The sequence below is a fragment of the Epinephelus lanceolatus genome, chromosome 6 (genome assembly GCF_041903045.1).
Source record: "Epinephelus lanceolatus isolate andai-2023 chromosome 6, ASM4190304v1, whole genome shotgun sequence".
In the NCBI taxonomy this organism is placed as follows: domain Eukaryota; kingdom Metazoa; phylum Chordata; class Actinopteri; order Perciformes; family Serranidae; genus Epinephelus; species Epinephelus lanceolatus.
In genome coordinates this window covers 25,432,013-25,455,706 of record NC_135739.1, presented here as the reverse complement: position 1 = coordinate 25,455,706, position 23,694 = coordinate 25,432,013, and the positions used below count along the sequence as shown (strand labels likewise).

General features: G+C 42.6%; 1 protein-coding gene across 7 annotated transcripts in view; it reads left to right on the top strand.

Moving 5' to 3' along the window:
* Nucleotides 1-23,694, top strand: part of ptprsa (protein tyrosine phosphatase receptor type Sa) — a 259,574-nt gene that overhangs the window by 53,800 nt on the left and 182,080 nt on the right. For 6 of the 7 annotated variants that reach the window (XM_078168857.1, XM_078168856.1, XM_078168854.1 and 3 more), the window contains exon 2: nt 2,924-3,011. The gene's annotated coding sequence lies outside the window, so the exon portion shown is untranslated. Of the gene's footprint in view, nt 1-2,923; nt 3,012-15,361; nt 15,663-23,694 lie in introns of those variants that run through there. The other variant, XM_078168852.1, reaches the window with a different exon arrangement.

The window sequence follows — 23,694 nt, the reverse complement described above, 5'->3', positions numbered from 1 at the left end:
GAGTTTTAGCTTCCGTGCTGTTCGGCCAACCCTTCATTCCCCGCTTATTAATGGCGACTCGCCCAGCCAAGGGAGTGTCTCATGCGACGGAGGAAGCGGTAGTGCAACAGCGTGTGTGCAGTGAATAAATGCTGTACATTAAACAAATTCCCCCGCGCTCGTCTTGGCAGCCAGGCGTGTGGGAGGAGGGAGTATTGCAGAATCTGCCTCACTCCCTCTTTGCCTCACACACACACACACACACACACACACACACACACACACACGTGCATGCATGCTCATATGTACATGCTTTTATAAAATCTTTTACACACTCCCTGGTATACTCACATTCATACCCTCACAAACACATGCAATGTCGTGAGCTTCCCAAGAATTACATTTGGCCCCATATGCTCTCTATAGCATGTTCCAAAGCCCATGTTGTAACACACACCCACACACGTACACATCCACTGCCTGCACTCCCCTGTGCTGCAGTTAGTGTATCAGGGGATCCTTCTGCAACCAGCCTGTTAGTTGACACTGATTGGCCAGCAAGGGCAGACCTGACCCCAGTGGCCTGTCAGAATAAAGGATCATGTTGACCGTCAGCCGTCGAGGTAATAATGCCCATAGAGGATGCTGGGAGACTGTCTACGAGCAGCATGCAGTTCATGAGCCAAAGACGAAGGGGGAGGAGGAGAGAAGTCAATAACATCAGGCTGAGGACAGATAGGAGTCTGTAGAAATGTGTTGTCTTTTCTGCTGCCAAACATTTCCTTTTTTCATCCTACAACACAGCATAAAGTTCCCACAATCACGTCAATATCTGTCGGACTTTTTGAGAAACTAGCACTTTAATTCCATAAGTGTTTAATACTATATTTTTTTTAATTTAATCTGCAAGTGGAAGTTCAATTTCAGCGTCACACCCAGATGATGTAAAAATCCAGATTTTAGTTGCTTAAAGCAGCAGAGCACTTGACAGTAGCAGCAGCCAGCATAATTCAACAATCAAAGCATGAAAACATACAGTGAATCCAAGATACGTGGTTAATGATATCATAGCATGAGCATTGCATTTGTACTTGGCATGAATTATGTGTTCTCATTACTTGTACGCTATCTGCATAGTGATTCGATCTCAGTATGCAGAGCTTGCATGAATATTGTATTATCAACTCCCTTGTTCAACATAAAGCTAAAGAAGCAGTGTGTGGGATTCATAGGATTTAGCGGCATCTAGTGGTGAAGATTCCAGATTGCAACCAGCTGAAACTTCTCCTGTGGGCCAAGCTTGAACTCCTGCTTAGGATTCCTTCAGTGGTCATTGTTCAAGAGGTTTTTAGTGGGAGCAGAATCAACTGCAGAAGTCTCTTTCCCTATGAAACAAACGCACCTGGTGATTAAAACCAGGAAGAACACTGGATAAAACAGTTTCATCTTACAAATCAGTGTTTCTCCAATGCTGTTTTGCTAGCCCAGCACCTGCCATTTTTTTTTTTTGTCTGATAACATAAAGTGCACTCACCCTTGTGTGATCCAGATGTACAGCTGAACTATTTTAAGAGGTCTTCACCTTTACATAACAAACAGATTCGGTGATTTAAACCAGTAAAAACTCGGAAAACACGAATGGCACTATCTTAAGTCAGTGTTTAGCTAGTCCATTTTAAGCTACCGTAGAAACATGGAGGCTCAAGGTAATAAATACACTTTAATTTTTCAGGTAATAATACACTAAAGAAAAACGAACATATTATATATATATGTATATATATATATATATATATATATATATATATATATATTATATATTTTTCCCCGTTAAAGGGGTTTTTTTTGGGGAGTTTTTCCTTAACCGCTGCGAGGGTCATAAGGACAGAGGGATGTCGTATGCTGTAAAGCCCTGTGAGGCAAATTGTGATTTGTGATATTGGGCTTTATAAATAAAATTCAATTGAATTGAATTATATTCCATATCTGCCAATATGTTCCCCTTAATCCTACACACTGGACCTTTAAAGTCAAAACAATTATTTTAATAACCCTACCACAACAAGCCATGTAGCTCATTTGGGGAAACTCTCCTGTAGGAGCATCAGTGTCCATATGAATCGATCGTGCCCCTGTCGTGCATTCCACCAATGATATTCATATCGTTATCTAGGAGGAGACTCTGGGCACAGGGTAATGATGAGCTCCTCTGACCTTTCACTGGAGATAACCTTCCTCAGCTGCTCAGTGGAAGCTCCTTAGGCCGGACTCCTGGCCGCCCACAGCTGCAGACCTGTCCGAGAATATTCACTGAATATTGAGTGAGGCTACAGTGCAGCAGACATGGTCTCCAGATGCATAGAAACTCGCACCGGCACGTGTATTATTACATGTATAAACATTGAAATATGAGTCGATATACAGCATGCACTCACATTGAAGTAGCTGAAATTACAGAATAACTACAGAAAAACAAATTCACATTCAATCATGGATACATCTCTCCATATGCGCAAATTGCTATAGAAACTGTAAACTTATGGATCTGTGCATGCAGGACATGAGTGTATATCCGAAGACGCATCAAACCCGATCATTCACACACCCGCACACATACACACCCACAGATTTGGACCAGACTCATTAGAGATGTGAAGGAGAAAATGATCAAAAAAAAGTCAGGAGGGATTTCATGCAGATTTGCACTCCACCGCTCTCAGGCAATCAGCGGCAAGCCTCCTCCTCGCCCGAGAACTGTCGTCCTGCGGTCACAAAGGGCAAGGAGGAGAGCGAGAGAGAGAAACTCATCTTGGGTTTGTCGAATTCCCCCACCTACCACTTGAGGAGGCAGTTCATTTAGTAGTCCCTTTCATTAATGTTTCTCTTTCATTTTCCCCCCTTTCTCTTTTTCTCCCTCTCCCCCGTTTTTCTAACTACTTTAAAGGTGCAAGTGAGTGAGTAACAAGAAGAAGAAGAAGCCGCTGGAGCAGCTGAAGATATGAAGCTAAAGAGGTTTTGAAAACAACCCAGTGGTAAGTGGGCCCCCTAATTTTTTTTCTTTTTCTTTTTCACAGTGCTCCGCCATATTAGGAGACTAATTTTGTTCTCCAGAAGGAGTTTCACGCCTTGCATAAAAACTGATTTTACACTGTGGGGCACAAATATGTACTTTTCATAATCCTCAGGTTTGTCTGATTTTCATTGCTCTCTCCTTCCTTCCGTCTTCTACCTCTCCATCTTTCTATGTCCGCCTTTGGTTACAGATTACAGATATTTTCTCTCTGTGTCCTTCTTGTGTTTCACACCACTGCAGATGGCACTTATTGTCTGAAGCAACCATGCTTGTATATTGCTGACTGAATTTTGCAGTGACTCTTTTCATTTGAATATGCGGCAGTCTTTCTATGTTAAAATACCTGTTTGTAATTCACAAAGTGAATCAAGAGGCTCCAGATAACTCCCATTTGTCTAATGAATAATTTTTTGCTGTCACTATTGGACTCTCATTCAGTCCGCAGGAAGCAATCAATCAAACCAGTAGAGAAAAATACCCAAAGAAAGCTGGACACATCCAACATTAGATTCCTCTGCTTAGTCACCGCATTGAATTCACACTGTATGCTCTGTACATTTTGTGTTCACTCAAGCAACTTTGGGTAAAGATGTCTACAGAACACTGCAGAAGTTTATTGAAGTTTGCTTGAAAAGTGACACTGCAAGAACAGTGTCCTTATTTTCCCTTCCTAATGATCACCATAACGTGACACACCGTAAACTGTCATCTTCCTCCACGTATTTCCGTTCTCCCCGGTGCTGAACCCATCCATCCATATTGACAGCTGAGCTGAGGCAGAGAGAGAGAGAGCTATCATCTACCTGTCACAGCATGCTGACACTGAGGAGCTCCTCCTGTACTCCCACAATTCTTTCACTCGGCAAACTGCATTGGTGGCTCTCAAACCTGGGCGCTATCATACATCAGTTTAGAGGCGTAATGTACCCCACCCCAGTTGCTCGACTGTTTCCAACTTCATTCATATTCACTCCTCTGCATGCTGGTGCATACCACTAAGTGCAGAATTCATTTTTAAAAGGTTCCCACACATACTCTCTTTGAAATTGATTAACTAATTATTTTTGCACTGTATGAAGCGTTAGGCGTCCCCTTGAGATTAGAAGCTTTGTAAAATAACATCCTAGGCCTCCTCTAATTGAAATCAACTCCTGCTTTTAATTCTACTTGTATCATTTGTTTATTTATTTAACTTTTTATTTTACCACATTAGTCTCTTGAGATTAAAATCTCTCATTTGGGGAATTCCTGGACAACATGACAGCACATTTAGTTTATACAAAACAAAACACACACAAAGAGGGTAGAAAAAAGTAATATAGCAAGACAAATTGAAAATGTCATAGTCTGCACATTGTTCATTGTTCATATTCTTGTATTCAATCTATCACTCGTTTAAATCACTCACATCACACGTCAGCTGGCCTCATCTCCAAAATTAGATGGGAGAAACATATAACAAATACCTTATTCTTATATTTTTTTTCAGTAAACAACAAACTAGTCATCAATTTTGGAATGACCCCCACTGTTTAATTTTATCAAGTCTAAATGTAATCTCTCGGTTGTTCTCATCGCTACAGCTCCAGTCCAGTGGATAGTTTAATTTCGATCTGAAATATCTACTGTAGTTGCCTCCGCTGCCATTACATACACTGCACACCCCATCCTCATTTCCATATCATAACTTGATTATTAGTGCTGCTGGCAGAGCGGTAGACATGGAGAAACTGTGGATGAGTGTGAGCTAATAGGTGTCAGAGCAGATGCAGGCCCAGACATCCCCTCTCGGCGTGCAGGGGGCGGCCTGTTTCTCGTCACCTCGCCGCCGGAGGCCGCCAGCCTGATATTAACAGCTGTATTTGGCATATTGAGCCGCGATGATACGGAGGCCCTCCGTGACCTGCGTCGTTTGACTGCTGGAACGGTGGAGAGGCGAGATAGCACATCTGGACCCCCCACCACGGGCTCAACAAGCTGGAAACTTAAAGAGCACAGTGGTGGGTTTTTAATGCCCGGCTGTGTGTCATTTACACACCAGCAAAGGAATTTCAGAGAAATTTTCAAGGGCTGTCATTTTAAAAGCTGCTCTCTGTAAACCAGTTTGATTAATATCTTAATGATTTATTCGTCTGCATCCCTGTTTCCACAGACAGCCTCGCATTCTTTGTGTCTGGAGATGCTCTCCTGAGCAGATGTCATTAAAATGTTGATGAGCTGGTCTCGTAGATGTCAGATAGCACCTATCTCAGGTCATGATGGCAATTTTCTCGGTTTAAAATCAAGTAAAGTTTCTTGTCATGTTCATTACAAAGTACAGAGGTGCCTTCCAGGGCGATAAAATGCTTGTGCTCTTGCTTCACTTCTGGATACTTTACCACCCAACCAACAATATAAATATGTAGCACGTAATAAAAAACTTAACGGTAAAGGGATTGCACGTTGAAAAGCATAATAAAAGTATATGCTATGTAATAACTAATAAACATTTTTTATTAAAAAGAGAAAAGTGAAATCATTACACATAAAGGAATAAGGACATTGCACATTAAGAAGCCAGTTATGCTGGCGATGGCATTACACCCACACTGCACATTAAAATAAGATGGGTGCCTTACATTCTTGCTTTACATATTGATGAGTCTGATTGCCTACAGATGAAACACGTGTTCACATGCCTTAAAAATGTGATCAGTTCCTGACTATTATTCTTAAAACCAGGACAACCGTTTTGTTGAGCTGCTTCAAGTCTTGTGCCAACTACCACCATGCTTACAGAGCAGGTGGCCAGCAGGTGTAATTTTCAAGTTTTATTTTGCCTAACACCAAGATATAAACTTCTAGAGGGGAAAAACATCTGATTGGACAAAATGTCATTGACTATGGTGTTTGTTTGATGATGTTTGAAGTTATTTATCCCTGCTAGTGAGACGAGTGTTTGTTCTAAGGATGGCAATTCAGGTCAGCTGATAGATTTCAGCTCAGAGCTCAGTTTTTTGGTGCATTACATTTCAGTCTGATTGAGTTAGAGTTAAAACATGGCCTCTAGGGGCCACTAGTGGGACCTGTGGATGCTTTCTTGTTTTGAAATTGCACAGTAAAGTTTGAATTTTTGGATATTTGTTTGCCACTAGTGTTACTTTTTGAGATCTACCTCAGTTCAGTGCTTACCTGTTATTACAATGCTGCAGTTGTTGCTGATTCAGGTGCCTCCCTCTGCAGGATTGGGGAGGGAGGGTTGGGTCTCTGAGTGTACTTGGCCAAATCCCTACAGCCTTTGCACCTGAATGCACAGGCAGCAGCAACTGTTGGCTGAGCTTTAAAGACAGTTTCGAAGGAAAAGAGAGCAGCAGCTTTTAAGTGGCTCCTAGGATGTTAGCAGCACAATTAAACAAAGCTCTGCTAATCTTTACAGCTGGCGTCAAGAGGCACTGTGTTCTCGCAGCGCCGGCGTTATCCGTAGCATGGCACCGGGAGTCTGACAGGCTGGATAATGTGCCCTGCGAGCTGCCACCACCCTCATCACAGCGGTGCCTTCGCTGCACATGTACTGTACTCGCAACAACCCCTAATATACATCATAAAGAGAGAAGACAAAAAAAAACAGCAATGAATTAGCATTATTCAATTATATACGCTCCACTTGTTTGTAGCAGCATTTAAAGAAATGTAAATTGACCTCAAGTTTGGAGGTAATGAATTTGATTATGCCAGCGCATGTAATTTCATGGCATTTGGGAATGAAAGATGTGTTGCTTATTACACTTTCCTCACAGTGATGGTGGAGAACTATGCAGCGTGATGCATATAAAGGTCCCCTTTCTGTTTTATGTCTTGTATCATAATGACAGAATTTTCCATTTTGTTTCTTTGGAACTTGGAACGCATCCAAGCTTAAATTATGTCGTTACTTGTTCGGTGCAGCTCAACAGGTTGGAGTTCTAACTCATCTTTACAGGGCATTTAATACTACTTGGAGGGCTTTGGCTGACCCTACAGACACTCCAAACTTAACACTTATGCCCTCGAGTAGTGAGCAAACTATTCTGCTAAACTTTGGGGAAGCTGATGGATGAAAATAAACAACCTGCTGATGTGTCCTAATATGAAAGACTTGGATAGATATTTTTAGGGTGGGGTGGGGAGATGCTATCTTAGGTCTATTAATGCAGTCATTGCTGTGTTGCCCCAGGCCGTAGGGCCTAATCCAGAGGAGTGAGAGTGAATGGGACTGTGGCTCGGGCTTGCCAGACCTACTTAGGTTCTGGTTGAGAGCACAGTGCTGTGTGGGCGAATCTATTCTGTCCTGGGCAGGGCACAGCATAAACATTGCCCAGGGAACGCAGGCAGGCATGCAGGCAGTCAAGCGGACAAGAGCAAAACTATAAGGATGGTTGCCTTTAATTTCCTTTCCACTGACTCCCCTCAACTGTCCAGAGCCTGAGAGCAAGAGAGGGTAAAAAGGGAACAGAGTGTGTATGTGAGTGGAAATTACCTGTAGAAGCTATCTTTTTTTTCCAAGGCTTCACCAAAGTATGTGCTGTTATCCACCCTGCTCTCTTTCTCACACACATACACTCCATCACACTCTTTCACAGCAAATCTGCCCCGATCCATCCAGCTGACGACCGTGAAGCAATGACTTGCTGGCTCTCTTACTGTCTTTAAGTGATCTGCGTTTGCTCCATGGCACTCTGGCGCTCTGACCTTCTGACCCTGCGTGTAAACAGAGCACCGCCGCTTCCCCCGTTCACTATCCCCGCCGTCACCATCCCCCACCCTTCACTACCAAATAAGGAAGACGGAGCCACTGAGAGCCAGCAAGTCAGTCAGCCAACCCACTGAGGAGGCCATTAGTGAGCCAGCAAGCCAGCGGAGAGGTTGGTAGAAAACCACCTCTGGCATCACTCATCACTCCTGGCCTCTCTGGCCTCACCCGCCTCTCCGCGGTGTAGAAACACACACGCACACGTACTTGCGCCGTGTGCACAAACACTCACTGAAAGACGCACTTACATCTGCGCACACAGCGCCGCGCGCACAGTGACCCAAAAGCGTTAAAGGCACTCAAATGCACACACATACAGAACATGGTATACAATGACACACATTGAAAAGCACACGGGCTTCAACACGCACGCGTTTATGCACACGCAGCACGTTAAGAATCACTCAGAGGCACATGTATATACAAAAGGCATATTCACGGACGCTACGCGTACAAACATGTACACAGAGTAATGACATACTATTCCGTTAAAACACCCCTGCACGCAGCATAAATTATACACTGGGTTGTTTCAGCAAAGCTTCTGAACAGTCAAAGATGTGTTTCTAACTTTGCTGAAAGATGGATTTATATGGTGATGTACCATTACAGACACATCACTCAGTAAAAGTGCTTATTAGCAAAAGGCAACACAGGAAACATTGAGCATAATAAGGCAATAAGACTTTAATATGTCTCTTAGCAGAAATTATATGTTTACATCAACACCTCTGATATCTGAGCTTTTTTTTTTTTTTGCTTTTTCAAACATCATAGAAATTATAGAAAAAATCAGCATTAAGATATAAAAACAGGCAAATGAAATTATCTTTAATAATGTTTTGAAGCAAAGCATGCGTCTGGGATACATTTTTTTTTACTGAAAAATCAAATAATAAATCATTTAAAAGTCAAATATCAAGCAGACTCATCTGTTGACAGTAGCCGTAGTCATGGCCGAACATAACCGTCAAGTATTGACGTGGCTATCTGATATACAGTGTGTAATAAAAGGCAAATACCGGTCCGACCCTACACATGATACACACCAGTGGAGAACATATGAATCCTTCACTCGTTTACAGCGCCCACAGTTAAACTAACTGTCTGCTCAGTCCAGTAATGCCAACTTGGAAATTGAAATGTACTGCAGCAGCGGGCAGCATATAAAACAACACTTGTCAGTTTAACAGGATTCACAGGACACACAGTTAAACACGGTAATACAAAACACTCCCTCCCCGTCTGTGTTTTTGTCTCCCTCCGTCCCCGCTCTTTCTTCTGAAATTCTTTGGTTTATTTAGCTGCACTCTTTCACCCAGAGTTCAACAGAGCTGGAGGGAAAACACTTTCAGAGAGAAAGTCATATTGAGAGTGAGCCGGTTAAAAGAAATCCAGGAGAAAGGGAGGCAGGAGTAAGTGAGTGTTTGGTAACAGAAAAGTCCTCCATGAGGGTTATACAGACTCTCATGCATTATACCAGCAGATAACACTCTATAATTTAGGTGTTTATCTGATGTCTTCTCCACAAAGGCTATTGTTAGACTTGTTAAGTGGGACTCTTATCATGCAATCATGCCAGGATGCATTTAATGACAGGCTGGATGCGCAAAAAATGGGTTTGTGCTCACATTGCTCCGAGGAGTGAGCAAGTCAAAACACAATACTGGGGAGCAGCAGCACTGAAAATTGACCCAAATTTAGAAAATTAACACAAGTCACAGACGCTGCACTGCTTTTGTTATTAGTTGCTGTGAAGTTTTCGGGAAGAAATTAAAGAAAGAAAACAGGAAAAGACTCCACCTAAGGTCAGCATTGAGCTGCAATGAAACCTGCCCATGTATATATATTTTTTTTGGTTGATGTAAATTAGAAATTAAAGACAAAGTGTGAGGATGTCCTGTTGTTAGAAGATTAGATCTGATGTCCTTTTGTATTGACATGACACTCAGCAAAACACCTGACCTCTAATGAAACACATAAATGCACCACGTCCAACATGGCATCCAAAGAGCTCAAAAATTCCTGGAAATGCGGAGCGAGCAAACAGATTTATTCTGTACCCAGCAGCATGTAATTCATTGCATTCCCATCCCTGCCCCTCCCAGTACACCCACCAAGCTCCCATCTCCATTCTCAAACTCCTGTCTATCGCCGTGCTCACTTGTGTATCAAGGTAATGAATTCATAATCTCTCTCAAGCTCTTTGTAGATCTCTATCGTGGTGGGAGATAAGAGGGAGCATCGTTGCACTCTAATAGCCGTCAGTCTGCCTGTGTTCCTGCCTGCTGTGTGTGTGTGTGTGTGTGTGTTTATGTGTGTACAGTATGTGTGTGTATTAAGCAAATTACCCATCACCACAAACCCCAGCGCACCATCCACCATTTTGGCTTCCAGGGAGAATATTCTAGCCCAGAGCACAGTCACTTATCAGCTAACTGTTGAGGTTGCATGTCCACCGAAGGCGGACATGCGCACTGCTCTTCTCTCTGAGATGGGTGAGCACTGAGCGCCGGACCACTTTCTCTCTTGTCGGCACTGAAACGCCACATAGTACTTTCCCAACTTAGCTGACAAAACACTCAAACACAGGGAGAATAAATATCCGAGAGGGCGAGGCAGGCTCAGAGTAACTAAACTTGCGACTGGGGGTGGCTCTCGAGGGCCGCCGACTGCCGCGTGCGTGTGTTTTTAATTGTGTTTTTGGTGGGGTGATGAAATGTCCTCCATTTGAGCGCGAGCTGGCAGTAAGTGGGCTGTCGCCTCCAGGGACAGAGTGAGCGATGGCCCGCTACTATCGGAGGTGATTGTGCCTCAACCCCTAGGGGTGACAGATGAACAGAGGGGAGCAGGGAGACAATAAGGAAAGAAGCAACATTCTTTTTTTAAACACCTCACATGGAGTTAAAAACAGGGCAGGGGGCGAGAAAGAACTGTATGCAGGCATGTAAATCAGAACGAGATAAACTTTGTCAGCGTTAACGAGTTTGTAATACTCCGCTCTTTTGTTTTTGAGTTGAGCACCTCTGTGTATAGAAGTAAGCAGTCATATATCGAAGGGGAAATGTGCTTAAACTTAACTTACTTATCTTTTTGTCAACAAAATACAGTTTGCTGACCTATTAATAGTGGCATAAATCTTTTTGTTGGAGATGTATGGTATATGATAGAGCAAATTCTATATGTTTGAGGCCTTTTTAAAGGTACACTATGCAGGAACTATTGATTACTGTTTGTAAACACAACATTGAAACTCGGCCCCTTCGCTCCAGACTGCTTGTGCGTATACTGCAAATTACTGTACTATTAAAAAAAATAGATAAATAAATGAATTAATGAATTGAAAATTAGCAAGCTAACTCAGCCTCACTCTTCATCTCAATTCTCTCCTTCAGTGCTCGTCAACCCCAGATTCGCTCTTGATTCATAACAATCTTTGTCGCAGCGTCTGTGATATTTGTAGCTTTCTCTTGCTCATTTGCCACTTATAATCTAATACCTGGTTGCTACCTTTTCATGAAGTCGCACACTCACCTATGCACTGTTATTGGCTGAGGGCTACATCCACAAAACATCTCACTACCAGCTTTCAGAGGGTCATGAGTGAAGACTGAGGTCCTGTCTACACATATACAAATATTTGTACAAATGGATCTTTTCCTCGATGTTTTGGTGAGGTTTAGATCACTAAAACAGATTTTTGAAACACCTTCTAAGGTGCTGATTTTTCAGAACTCCTATTACTGTGTATCCATGTGGACATGTAAAACGGACTCTTTGGGAAACAGTGTCGTCATCTCCTTGATTTGCGCATGCCTATTGTTTGGGTAATGAGCATGAACCTGAAGCAATAACATCAATGGCAGACAACTGGTTTGTTCATGTTTTAGTAGCACTGCTTGGTCTAAAGACAACTGTACATGAAAAGTTAATGCTGCTGCAGCACTTCATGGATGAACAGAGGGATGTGCTACACACAGTATTATTTGCTCCACCTCAGCGTCTGCGGTATAAAGTCCACCAGAAATAATGCTTTTGGATCATCAGGCCAAGTCAGACCAACAGATGGTGGAACAATGTCGTGTATGGGATTGTTGTGGATGAGAAAAACTTTTGCATGTCCAGAGCATCACTTGTACATTTGAATGAGTTCCCATGTCCTTATACAGAGGGGGAATCAACTGTGATGAGATATCCAGTATGTGTTGGATAGTGTTTGGAGGCGTTTTTGCATTCTAGTGTGCAGTGTGTGGAGGATGTGTGGACATTAACAGAGGGAAAAAAATATCCATTATAAAAAATATCTGTCTATGTGTCAAGATCTAGACTTATAGACTATGATTCTATACATTACTTTATAAGGAAAATCCTGCATAGTAGACCTTTAAGGTGGAAAAGCAAAAACAAATACTCTTCAAATAGTGGAGCTAATGCATTTTTTAAGATTTTTTTAAAAATTATTTTTATCACCAACTGAGCACAGTTATTGTTTCAAATATATATATATATATATATATATATATATATATATATATATATATATATTTTAATATGAGGAAAGTCACACCAGTGGAGCCACATTCTCAGTAAGTGGTGTATAATTGGTGTATTTATTTCATAAGACATATAGATGCTGTGCGCAACATTGTATTGCAATCTTTAATCTATTCATCCTTGGTCAGTCATGTCATGTTCATGTTGACTTTCATGACACTTTTCATGTCCTTTAAAATCAGGTAAAATAACTTTGTTGCATACATGATGTAGAAGCAAGTGTGTATAATTTGAGAAGCAGCACATTCGTCTCCCCTGAAACGCTTTTTTCTTGCGCGCCGGTGTTTTCTGTTTGAGAACAGTGATAAGCAGACATCATGGTGGGGATCACCTTCACTTGGAGGCATAACAGCAGACAGAAGGAGGCCAGTAGTTTCAACAGCATTCACTGGTTGTTTGGAGCATCTTCACACAGTACATGCTGTTACATGATTCGGTAACAAGACGCAAACGATTAAGCGCTTTCCCCCGAGCACTCGCCACATCTTCCGCTCTCTGAATTTACATGGCGTTTATGAACACTCACAAGGAAAACAAAAAAATGGAGAGGGAGAGCAGGGGGGAAGAGAGCTCCTAGTGTGGAGGAGTCTCATTATTCTGTTATGGATTGCACATGTCAGGCGGTAAGTGCTCTTTTTATCCTTCTAAAGCACTAGCCTCGGCCACTGAGCGCATTTCCCTACCCGAGTGAAATTTACCATGTTAAGGCTCATGCCACCAGGGGAATGGCGGTGAGAGCTCTGGGTTGCCGCTAAGATTTACCGGCCTGATTAAATAAGGGGCTGTAGTGTGAATAAGAGGCCAAGGGAGAAATCTACGTAACATAAACGCATGTTTTTTACTCACCAGTTAAATTGATTAGAGCTCCCCCACCCTACCCTCACACCCCTCTACACCTCTTTATGGTGTGTTACATGTCACACTGGGTTTTAAACAAAGAGCAGAGAGAGGGCAGTGGAGGATTGCTTGTGGCTCAGGATGGCTTCCTGCCAACACACAGCTAAGATGGGTCTCTTTAAAAGGGCCTGTTCCCATCCATTACTGCCTGCATACCTTGAAAAGTTCACACAAAATATATTGCTACTCTCCCTCCAATTGGGCAGGAGAGGCCTTTCATTTGATGCACTGTGCCTCACAAATTGTAGCCCCCTTCCAGAGACTGCCAAATTCAATCTCATTTCCTTCAATTTCCCATCATACACCCTGGTCCTTAATGCTCCAGGATGGTGATTTGACGTATCAGCTATCAGCATATTTCATCGGAGCCATCGCAGCTGGGCGGGGTGACAAGTTTATTTGTTCTGTTCAGAGGCCACAATGGCTTGTAAATCCCAGAATTAGCCAGTCACTTTCACCACCTTCTGAGCCAGAGAGGGATTTTTGGATTAGAATACAATCTTAAACAGAAGTGAAGAAAACTTAACTGACCTCAGCCTAAGCAACATGTGAAGTAACATTTGGCTGCATGCTGGCTGGTGGTAACTGACTCTGGGTCAGTGGATTGATGTGTCTCCAGCCTGTGTCTCGCCTCCCTGCTGGACAAAGTGGACGCCAGCTGTCGCTATTCAAATTCAAATTGGACCAGCCAAACAGAGTTGCTGTTTCAGCTCAAAGCCAATGTGATTGGGTGGAATCATGTCCAAATCCCTCCCTACTTCCAGCAAAATGAAAGGGCAAGGAGTGGTGACTCAACAAAAGTTGTTGCAAATCAACAAAGTATTTTTTTTTTCTTAAATTGGCATATGACTAATAGCAACAATGAGGCCTCCTAATATTGCAACTGATTGTTTGTTTTGCACATTGCAACATTTAAATGGGAACAAGGACAAATGGGATATGTCATGGTAAAGCGGCCACTGAAAAGTAATAAATACTCATTAAACAATTAAATCTAAGTAACTTTTTCCAAATTGTGATCATGTCAAAGAGCAATTCCTGTTTGTTGCAGTCGTGTATTAAGCTGATGTGGTGTTTACAGACTGTTGAACACATGTAGGCTGTTCTGTGATAAGCTGAATCATGATGCAACTGGTTGGATCGCTTGTAATTGCCTAATCTACAATTAACATCACTGTGTGGTTTATCTGAACATGTAAAGAAATGGATTATTACATCCATATGTATAGCTCTGTATATTAGCTCATGTAAGAACTTGAATGTTGCATTGAATACCAACTGATGTCTTTTATCTCCCTGTGCTCAAGTTGAATTATCTTTATATTATTAAGGTATTTTGCATACATTTTAACTGCATCATGTCAGAGCACATAGCCAGAGAAGTTTACTCTGTTGTAATTTGCAAAAATATTGTCAGTATTTTACCAAAAGTGCATATTTTGCTATGAAGTACCTGTCTTAGCTTTTAAAAACTGTTTCAAAAGACACTGTGGTGACACTTTTTACTAATTTGCTTGCAATTTCATAACTATTTACAGAACATAATACTTTATAACTCCAGTTTAGTAATTTGTACACAATAAATCTTTGTGTCCAAGTGACACTTTACATTAAAAAAATTGTATGAACGCATCTCTCCTCTAAGTGCTTTATGCCACTGCACCACCGCCCTGTATGCTCTTCCATATATCTCCTCTTCATTCTGCCATCCCAGCACTGATTTATGAAATAAAAGATCAGCCACAGTAACTCGTTTCGTCACAGGTCCCATTGTGTTATGATTTCCGACCAAACGTGCTTGAACGCACCAAGCGGTCGGATTTACGATTGAGGGAAAAGTCAAGAGACGAAGTTTATGAGGCGGCATTGAACGCAGCACAAGGCTCCGTATTTTTTTTCCCCCTGCAATAGAAGGGGAGGGAAGAAGGGGGGTATTTGACTCCTGTCTCCCCACCCCCAGTCTGTACGAGGTGGATTTAGGAAGAAAGGAACCAAAAAACCTGGGTAGCGGAGATAACGACAGACACCAATAAAGAGATATACATTTGGAGATCCGCGCGCGGCGGTGTCGCGCACGGATTATCATAGGGTATTTTATTTTTCTTTCACTGAGGAGATTCTGGCTCGGAGCGTCTGATCCTGGGGGGGGGGACGGAATACAAACGCACGGGGAATAATAGGAGTATTTTATACTCGCTCCTTCCGTTAACAAGTGACTGCTCTGCTGCTCAGTAAAGTGGAATATAGCGGGTTTTGCCAACGTGATGCGGAGGAACTGTTTTTCTGAGGGAATACGACCGCTCACCCACACGGAATACGGATTTTAAAAGCTGTCCCCCCGTAAACCAACTGGGGGGGTAGTTGCAAAGATACTTTTCTCACACCGCTGAAGTAAGTGCACGCAACTTCTCTTCTTCTTAACTCTGGAAATGCTTGGTAAGAGTTTAGAGAGCAGTTTTTTGGATAGTTTACGGTACAGAAATAAGGTGGTACTCTTCTACAACTCTTTTCCAACTCTGCTATAATGCTGTGCCGTTTCATCCACCGGGTGTCCTTTTTTGTATGAGAGTAGACCACAGTCTGCTGGGGGAGAAAGAAAAGGTGCTGCTGTGCTCTCTTGTGCTGGATGTGTATTAGAGGAAGCTTATTTACACTTTGTGAAAATGAGTGTCTGAGTGCCTGCAGCCAATGTTTTTGGCCCCTACATGTAGGGGTCCCCTAACTATCATATCTAAGACCTAACAGACAAACACACAGATCAAACATTGACAATTTATTCTGCTGAATTTTGGACCAAAATGCTCACATTTCATATTTAAAACAGAGATTCAAGCAGCTTTCCGCCTCTTGGTGTGCATGTTCTGCTGATGGGATGCAGGGTAAAAGTTCATCACTAATTTCAGTGCCAAGCCATAGCTATGAAAACAGTTAATGTAACTGATAAAAAGGGGACGGAATCATTGCATTGATAAATCACTGTAATGATGCCTGAGGTGTTTTGTCTTACTATCCTGTGTTTGAATAGTTGTTGCTTTATTGTGGATTTTTTATTATATGTTTGTTGCATTTTAAATGTGTTTGGATTGGCTGCCTTGGTCAGGTCTCTCTTGTAAAAGAGACTTTCAGTCTCAATGGGTTAAATAAAAGTTAGATAAATAAATAAATAAATACACCATAGATGGCAATGCTGCAGAAGTGTTGTATTTACCTGCTATGAGGTTGTAGTGTGTAGTAGCAAGCTTTGTGTGGAGTTTGTTGTACTTGATTGGAGTCATTTTGCTATCTGTATAACAAAGAGCTCCTTAAAGTCATCTCTCTGATGTTTGTACAGTCAATATCCTTTTAATTTTTCACCATTACTTCTTCTTCTTTCTTGAGGGTAATCGTCTGCATTGAGAAGTAACTTTTGTCTGATCGTGTTGAAAAGTTTAGATACAGCTCCAGGCTATGGCCCTGATTCTTTTTTTTTTTTTTTTTTTTTAGTCCTCCTGTTTTTGTTAAAAGCAGGCTACAGTAAGTCAAGTGAGTCCAATTTGAATTGCAATGGATCTTAATTTTATCAGAACATTTAAGTCTAAACCTTCCCCGGGCGACGTACGCCCTCCCCTATTTTTCACCCTCCCGGCCCGACAGCAACTGCAAGCCAAAAAAAGATTAGTAATGCATTTCATTTACAGAGGCTTGCCGAGCAGACGGGTCCAAACACTGTTGTGTTTTGTGCAGGTTAACAGGAAAAATATCAAAGAAGTGTCTTGAAATTTGAGAGGTCAGAGTCAGGGTCAGCACAGGGGGACTCAAGCAGGGAAATGCAGATGAAAGCCTCACCAGCTGGTGCTCCGAAGTTTTGTTTTTGCACCTTTTTTGGCTATCCTGGTGAACTAGAAGCAGTTCTCCAATTAATTTGTATTCTGGTATATTCTGCTGTTCTTGAAAAATCAACACAGATCTCCATTTGTAATGATAAATTTGTGTTTTACCCTATGTTGTAACTCCAAACCATCAGTCTTGCACTCCAATATTCAATCAGCCTGCTCGGCTGTATAAATAAACCCATTTGTCTTATGATGAGAGTCACATGTTGATTGTCAGTAGCAAGAAGGAGTCTTGTCCTTCAGAGTAATTGGACAACATGTATACCAAGAGGCTGTGCGTCAAGTGTGTTCTGGATTCTTAATGTGGCTTTAATTGAACAATTTATCACCCCTGATCACTGTCAAATAACCGGGCAAGAAAGACAAAAGGCAATGAAAATGCCAAGGATAAGCTGCCAGGCACAGTCGGCTGAGCGTGACCGGCGTGTCTGTCACAGCTGCATCAGCAAGGTGCTGTTTTATTTAATTTTACTTCTCTATTTATTTATTTATTTACTCTTTTTGTCCGTAGAAATCGCAGATAGATGCATTTGTGAGTGGCAAGCTTGTAAGCAGTGGTAATGAACAGTGTCAGGGGGAGGGGGCAGCGAGAACATTACATCCTTGAAAACTTCTTTTATTGGACAAAACTTTTGATTTCTCCCCGGAGCTTCTTTCCTTACACTTGGAAGAAAAGCTAATTGAATTGTGCCCCGGATATGATGCTTTTTTTCCCCCAAGTATGGAGGTCTTGAAGAAGTGTCCTCCTTGGGGTTTTGAAATTCATTTCCTTTGCAATTATTACTTTCTGAGCTGTTTTCTTTTATTTCCCCTACCTCGACAGTAGGGTGTATTCACTCTCTCATTTCTTACCGGGATCAAAGGGGAGAAGAGAGGGAGATTCTAGATAGCTACAGGCCTCACAGACTGACTGGAAGCTATTCAAAGTCGTGCATTTTACTTGAGGAGAGTTCAGAAGTTGACATCTTTCCGACTGTTTTTTTGTAGTTCTTGTTCTTTGGGGTTCTTAATATCAAGTGCAGTTTTGACGGTTTGACATACAACCAACTTAAGCTATTGGGTTTTTATAGAGGCAAAGCAAGCAGAGCTCTTGATACTTTAAGAGCCTTTTATCATTAGAGATTTTCCAGATGCTGCTCTGAAACTGAAACTTGCAACCAGTAAAGCATTTTCAAGTGTCAAAATTAGATCTCTGCCATCTGCAAAAGTCACACACAGGCTCGAAAACATAGATTTATTGGATGATGTAACACTGAGTGATGAACTCGTATTAATAATAATAATAAAACTTTTATCTCTTCAATTACTGTGCCTTTATTTCTCTCCTTGAATTCACGAAGTGGTCTCACCAAAAAGTTTTAAAATATTTAATAGTCATAATGACAGCAAAGCATTCTTCAGCAAACAGTACACATTTACTGTACATATACGCCGGGCCCTTTGTATCAGGCTTTCAGGCCCACTGTTGCACAGTCACCCAATTTTCTTACCACCCACTGCCCTGTTAATTTCATTCACATTCAAATTAGGAACATTTTGGTGGCATCAAGTGCTTTGCAATTAGTCACATCGCACTTGACGTAACAACACAGTTAATAACAGCTGCTCTGAAGTGACTGTCGTCGCAGAGAGAAATGTGCGCTGTGCAGAGGCGCTGTTGCACTCACAGCTAATTGTGTTTATTCATTTTAATATGCTCCGAGTGCTAAATCAGTGCTCTTCCAGCGACACAAGGTGCAATTAGTCTGGCTGTGAAAACAGGCGGCAGTGTGTCTTGTAAAGTGTCCCCTCCTTCTCCACTCATGATTTGTGGATTAGCCATCCCTTGTCATGCACATTTCTTTTATTGCAGCATAACCAGGCCGGGGAAACACTCAATGAAAGTAACATGTAACAACTTTGTAGTGTAAAAGCCAATGTGCAAACTACAACATTGTTGCACATGTATAAAAACCTACTGTAAGAAGTAAATATTGCATCTCTGGATACAGCAGTTATGCATTAGATATGAGGCTTCGCTGACTACGTCTTTATGATGGTACTGTGTAATATTGTCGACTGTACTCGTATACTTTTATGTCACAGGAGAAGTTGGCCCGTTGTCAGCTAGAATACTGGTGCTAATTTGTTTTAACAAAACAATGGGACCTGTTTGTGGTCTCGCTTATCCATGATCTTTGATGACTTTATTTGCATTTACTTCAAACATTAGGCAGCTGATGTGCACTTCTCTTACACTGTTACATGGAATTAACGTTAGACTGTGCATTATAGTCGTGAATTGTGCACTGTTGTTGAGTTGGTACATTTCCAAGAACAGGACTGACCTTTTGGGAATTGAACTGAAGCTTATTTTAGCAGTGGAATTTCTTTATCATGAGAGGTAACATCATTTTGTGTCTGAAACTCAGTACTCTTTCTGCTTCAACAAAACAAATCATCTGCTGCTGCGCCTCATTACTGTCAATTAGACAAAGAAAGTAAATAATAGCTGAGGAGAGAAGCTAGAGTTTTTTGTTGTCTGATTCAAGGGGGAATGCATTGCACTAACTGTCATATGCATTAGAGGATCCCTTAAAGTCACTGGAACCTCCCATTTTGAATATGCACCCTCAGCACTCAAAGGCACTTTGGATAAAAATGTCAGAACTTTTACACCTGGGGTAGCATTATTTGTCAAGACAGAAATAGCCGAGCAGTGAAAGAGAAAAACCAGAACATTGCAGTCACGACAATTTAAAACATCATCAAGGTTAAACTTCCGCAGGCTGGTGTGTCATTTTCAGTCCATAGACCTACATTTTCACCCTGGCCATAGGGGTAGAAACATGAGCTGGGTGGTTGGCAGAGGAATTATTTACCACTCAGTCAGACACCCCTCGCTGGTTGCCTTGGGTCTAAAATTGGTAGCTTTGTCCTCAGCAGACCTCGTTGGAGGTGAGAAATGGCTGTGACCCTCCTGGCAGCACCCAAAAGTCATATTTACACACCAACTCTTCCCCCAACTTGAAAGGTCAGCGCTCCAAAACAAGCCAGCAATGGTTTTGGGCAGAGAGGACGCACGTTGAGAGGCAGGGGGCAGATAAGATGAGGCTATGATAAGGCCTGTGAACTCAGCAGGATTGATCTGTCGCTGGCTGAGTTTAAGTCCACCTTGCATCTTGGCTGACTGTCAGGCTCCTCTGATGCGTGTTCACCCTTGGTTTTTTCTCCATCCCTGTATGTCCCTCACTCAGTTCATGTTCCTCCTACACCACACTTTTTCTCTACTTTCCTATATATTCTTCCATCCCTTTTTCCTTGTGCCCTCTGTGTATGCAACTTTAAACGTGTCACATGTAAAATGCTTCTGTCACCTGGCTATGCAGATATTTCCTTAACTTATTTCTTCGCAGAATGGACTGTGTATATTGCATCTCTTCTGTCGTGAATGTTTTGTCAAATCTTAAATGTGTCTTAGATGTTTCATGCTTTCCCCCCCCCCCACCTTTACCAGCTCAAATGTGCCAGGCAGAAAAGGACTCTTAATCAGAGTATTTGTGGTTGTCAAGTAATTGTGTGCTGAAGTGAAGGTAGCCCTTCATACACATAGACGCACTAATCCCTGCCAGACTATCTGGTAAAGCCTTGGGGACTACATCGACACACTGTCACCTCCCCAGCCTCCTGTCCGTTCCCTCGGTACCTCCAGGTTTCACAAAAATGATTCGCTCCAGCTCCTTCTGATGATGTGACAGTAATCTGCTTTTGACGACAAGAGGAAGCAGACCTTCTGTTGATGCCTGCTACTCCCTCATTCACTCCAGTCTGCTTCCCTCAAGATACAACACACTTTAACAAACATGCAGCATAGTTTGTTAAAGCCCGAGAGGAAACTATCCCAAGCACTGCTGTACTCACACAAACACCCATTCACGCTCCTTTCCCTCTGGCCCTGAGCCCATCCTCTTTATGGTTATGGAGTTAATGTGAACTGGTGTTTCATGGTGAGAAGTAATTAACACCCGGTCTGGGACAGGCATCAAATGGATGTGTCTGATCCCGTCTCTCTGTCTGCATCTCCTCTGGTCGTCTCCTGATGCTTGCCGTTGGGCTGTTCCTACGTTAAGTGTGATTACCAGCTGGCCTCCCCCAGATTGATGCACAGAGGTTCCCCTTGGGGTGTCTGCCTCCTCCTCCTCCTTCTTTGCAAACTAGGTCTGGCAGGAAGGGCTGCCCTGCGCCCTGGTAGTTTGACCCCTCTGAGGTTTTAGACACATGGGTGGGGGGGGGGGTACTAAGGACCCCCATTTTTTCCGCCCGAAGGGTTCAAACAGGTTGCATTTAGCTCATTTAAATGCTGCTCTTGCAGGCCATTAGAGGCTACGTATCAGCCTGTTGAGCCATTTTTATGAAGTGTGTATTTGTGAAAGAGGATGCGTTAGAGTGGAATAGCTTCCAGAAACATTTCTGCATGTGCATACACTATAATTTGAGCCTGTTAGAGCCTTGTGAGGTGATACACTTTTGAACACTTTGCCAAGATAAAGTGCACGACAGCCGACCGGTCACACATGTTCTCATGCTCACTCACTGCGCAGTATTTGTAAGAACAGCTATAATTAAAATGTGATTGCTCTTAGTTAATTGGATAGTTTGAATAAAATGGTGGCTAAAGAAAAACGCCCCCTTTTACGCCATTGCCTATTATTGGTCCACAATGTCAAGAATTGAATTATTTCTCATACTGTTGCTTTCTTCTATCGTCTTTTTTCCCACCATAACTTACAAGATCCTCCAACTGGAGACGCCATACAGCAAACAAGTGGAACTTAGGATACTGTTTGCTTGCAGTGCTGTATTTAAGAGCAGCTTGGCAGCTTTTCAGTATGTGCCAAATACCACTTTATTTACGGTTTTTATTTTTTCAGTTGCTATATTAAAAGTTTATGTGGATTTGGCTCCAGAATCATGTGCCAGGTTTTGTCCTGTATGGACAAAATCTGAATTTAAGGTTAAAAAAGGCCGCAAGTGGAGCCAACTATTGACAGTAAAAGCACACAGTAATATTTTCATGAATTAGCAGAGCAGTGACTGACCCTCATAACGTTCTGGTTATGATAAGACTCCAGTTCAATAGCCAGCTTTGACTACTTCACACCAAACATGAGCTTTTCCCAAGCTGCTGTTTTGGTGTGAAATGGTTATTAGAGAGGTGAGTGCTTTTGTGTATGCATGTTCTAAAGGCTGTTAATCTGTTGGTGCTTATTGTGTGCACAGAAAGCCAAGGGCAAGATGGCTTGGCCCATTCAGAGGATCCCCCGCACCCACCCATTCGTTTGCCCCCCTATCCACCCTATCCACCACCCTGTCCTTTTGTTCCTGCCTCCTCCACACATACGCACCCACACCCAAACTTTAGGACATCTGGTATGGAAGGGGGGGGGTGTAAAGTAGGGATGAGCTTCGCGGGAAGAGAAAAGAGTAAAAGGGGAAGGAGGACAAGCGTGTGGGGAGGTACACTCAGCTGCCCCAAGGGGTGGGAGGTGAGGGAAGGGGGTCGCAAAGAAACATGTGTATGCAGGATAGTGGGGGTTGTTGTCATAGAGTAGAGAAAGGGAAGTAGGGTAGCTAAAGAGGAGTAGGCAGATAATTGATGGATGGAAGTAATTGTGTGTAATGTAAGCAAGGAAACATGGGTCTCTGGGAGGGAGAGAGATAGAGAGGGAGCCAGTGAATAGGACTAGAAAAAGGAGGGGAATAAAGAGAGGGAAGAGAATAATAAAGGGAGGGAGTGTGCATGAAATAAGAGGCGAGGGAGAAAGAGAGAGATGAGGAGAGAGCCAGGAAGGGTACAGAGAGGAGACTGAGGGAGAGAGAGGCAGTTGGGGAGGAGGAAAGGGAGGGGGCCTGCTGTTCTGTTGCATCACTCAGCTCTAGCCGGGGTTAAGAAGGAGTAACTACCTGCCTGTCAGGCTGATTGTTCATCCCTATGCATCAGGGGATACGCGTCCTGGTTTATGAGAGATGGCGCGGATTCTCTATGTGGGCCACTTAACCACAGAAAATGGCTGCCTGTGCATCACTGGGAATATAAGCAGCACTGCCAGGTTGAGTATTCTGAGCTGGTGATGGTTGCTTTGTATGCAGATGATGCCATCATCTCCCTTACTACACAAAGCTTGTTGTCCCACCGTTTTTGAGGTGTTGCTCTCATTTTACCCTCTCCGTTTTCAGACCGGCTCGCTGCAATCATTTATTTTGAATTAATAATTCCCTCCACCACAACAAAACCCCTCCATTGAAAAGCCCAATCATGAGGCCTCCGCAGTAATTACAACTCCGACAGGCTGGGCGCTTTTCAAACAGCACGGGGCCTCATCTTTCAGTGAAATGGAAACAAAGCCTATGTACTTCAGTCTGGATACACAAATTACAGCATACCAGTGGCGCGTAAAAGAGAAAGAAGACAGAGGGAAGGCACCAGAGGCAAAATGCATTGAGTTTCTTCTCACTTTCTCACTGTGCATCACAAGCTTGTCTGCCAGATGGGTAAGAAAGGTTTGTCAAGC